This window comes from Crocuta crocuta, unplaced genomic scaffold (assembly GCF_008692635.1).
Source record: "Crocuta crocuta isolate KB4526 unplaced genomic scaffold, BGI_CrCroc_1.0 scaffold143, whole genome shotgun sequence".
Taxonomy (NCBI): domain Eukaryota; kingdom Metazoa; phylum Chordata; class Mammalia; order Carnivora; family Hyaenidae; genus Crocuta; species Crocuta crocuta.
The window spans coordinates 7,872,130-7,874,862 of record NW_027529175.1 but is presented as its reverse complement, the minus strand read 5'-3'; positions in this window follow the sequence as shown (position 1 = coordinate 7,874,862).

Genomic DNA, 2,733 nt, shown 5'->3' with positions numbered 1-2,733 from the left:
CGGGCTGCCGTGTGCCCCCGCCCCGCCCCGCGCTGGCACCCGCACTCCCCGCACGCAGCATGCACAAGCCTCCACACGCAACTCCCAGATCTCAACAGCTGGGTCCACTCCGCTGGGCTGGGAAAAGGCGCGCAGCCTTGAACACGTCAGGGCGCTTTCCTTGGGAAAACAAATGAGAGGCTCCCGCACGCATCATGACGACGGTGTGTGACGGGCCCACAGCGCACATCGTACCCAGTGGTGATAGGTTGGAAGTTTGTGCTCTAAGGTCAGGAGCAGTTCACGGGTCCCCGCTTCTACCATTTCTGTTCAGCACAAGTACTTGAGTCCCGGCCACAGCGATTAGGCGAGAAAAAGTGGATGGGGGAGGCATCTGAATTGGAAAGAAAGAAGTAAAATTGTTTCTCTGTCCAGATATTATGATCTTCTATTTTAAACACCCTAACATCACCATGTAAATAAAAACTCTATTCCCCACTTCCCTTCGCCATTTTGCCCCTCCCCCTACCGCCCTCTCCTCTCACAAGCATCACTTTGTTCTCTGTATTTATAGGTCTGATTCTGCTTTTTGCTCGTTTCTTTATTTGCTTTGCTTTTTAGATTCCACATCTGAGTGAAATCACATGGTATTTGTCAAACCAGAAATGCAGCGTGGCCGCTGTAAACACGGGCGCGTGCGCTCCTTCGAGTCAGCACTCCTGTGTCCTTTGGGTAAGTACCCAGTGGTGCTATGCTGATCATAGGGTGGCTCTATTTTTAATTTTTGAGGAGCCTTCACACTGTTCTCCAGAGCAGCGGCACCAGCTTGCATCCCCACCAGCCGTGCGCGTGCGCAAGGGCTCCCCTTTCTCATCGTCCGCATCCTGCATCCCCGCCAACACCTGTCCCTTAGGTGCTGATTTAGGAGGTGGGGTGGGAGGGGCTGACTAGGTGATGGGGCTCAAGGAGCGCACTTGTGAGGAGTGCAGGGTGCTGTGTGGAAGTGCTGAGTCACTGCTGTACATCTGAAACTAATTCAGGACTGTATGCAAACTAACTGGAATTAAAATAAAAACTTAAAAAAGAAAGAAACCGCAAAACTTTAAGAGTAAGTAACTAAATGGGAAACAAGAAGAAGAAAAAACCCAGATAGGACTAAGAACAATTTCAATAAATATGGAAAATACAAAATCAGCACAGAATATCCCAAAAATAGAACGACCTATAGTAACAACAAACTATCCAAGACAGGAAGTAGGGATACAGTCTCGTTTATAACAGAATCAGAAAGCATGAGGTACCTGGGGATAAATGTAACTGAGGAAGTGAAGGACCTGATCGCTGAAGACAAACAAAAACAAATGAGAGAAATTGAAGAAGAATTTAAATTAACGAGAAGTTATCCCATGCTAATGGATGGGCAGAGTTCATATTTTTCAAAAAGTTGACAGTATCTAAAGCGTCTACAGATTCCGTTCCTTAGCAAAATCACAAAGTCATGCTTCACATAAATAGATAAAGAAACAATCCTAAAATTCATATGGAAACACAAAAGGCTCCAAACAGATCTTGAGCAAGAAGAACAAAGCTGGTCACACGGTTCCTGATTTCAGGTTATATTACAAAGCTGTGGTGATCGAAACAGTATGATGGCATGAATATAGACACATAAACCCACGGAACTGGATGGAGACCCCAGAAATACACAGTAGCGAACGCAGTCCGGTACCTTCGACAAGGAACCCGGGAGTACAAAATGGGGAAAAGGTAGTCCAGTCAGCAAACGATGCTGGGGAAAATGGGTTTCCACACACAAAAGAATGAAATTGGACTCATATTTCACTCCATCACAGAATCCCACTCAAAATGGATTAGCATCTTGAAAGGAAGACTTGAGGCCATAAAACTCCTGGAAGAAAACATTCCAAAAACAGCTTTTTGGCACTGGTCATGGCACCAAAAGACAGGCAAGCAAAGTGAAAACAGGCAAGTGGACCCCACGGAAGCATGAAGCTTCTGCAGCCAAGGACACCAGCAACCGAACGGAAAGACAGCCCGGGGAACGGGAGGAGATACCTGCAAATCTCCTGGTAAGCGGCTGATGTCCAAGACATACAAGGAACTCATACAAGTCAGTAGCAAAGAACCCCAAATAACCCGGTTAAAAAGCGGTCAGAGAACTTGAACAGATAGATATTTCTCAGAAGAAGACACGCAGATGCCTGTTTTTGGCCACGTGAAAAGATGCCCAGCGTCACTGAGCGTCAGGGACAGGCATCTCCACACACGGGAGACACCGCCTCGCCCCTGTCAGCGTGGCCACAACGAGCAGGAGAAACAGCAGACGTCAGCAAGGGTGTGGGGAGAGGGGAGCCGTGTCCCACTGCTGGCGGGGACGCAGGCTGTGCAGCCGCTCTGGGAACCGTGGGGGCCTCGAGATTTACAAACAGAACTACCTATGAGCCAGCAACCCCGCGGCCGGGCACACATCCAGAGGAAGCAAAATCAGGGTTTCCAAGACACAAGTGCCCCTCCACGTTCACGGCGGCGTTGCGCTCAGCCAAGGGGGCTAACGGGGGGAGGGAGGGTCAAGAAAATGTGTGCACGTGCGATGGAGTGTTATTCCGGCTTGGAAAACAAGGAAATCCCGGGGCGCCTGGGTGGCTCAGTCATTTGAGCGTCAACATTTGGCTCAGGTCATGGTCTCACGGTTTATGAGTTTGAATCCCACATCACAGAGCCTGCTTCAGATTT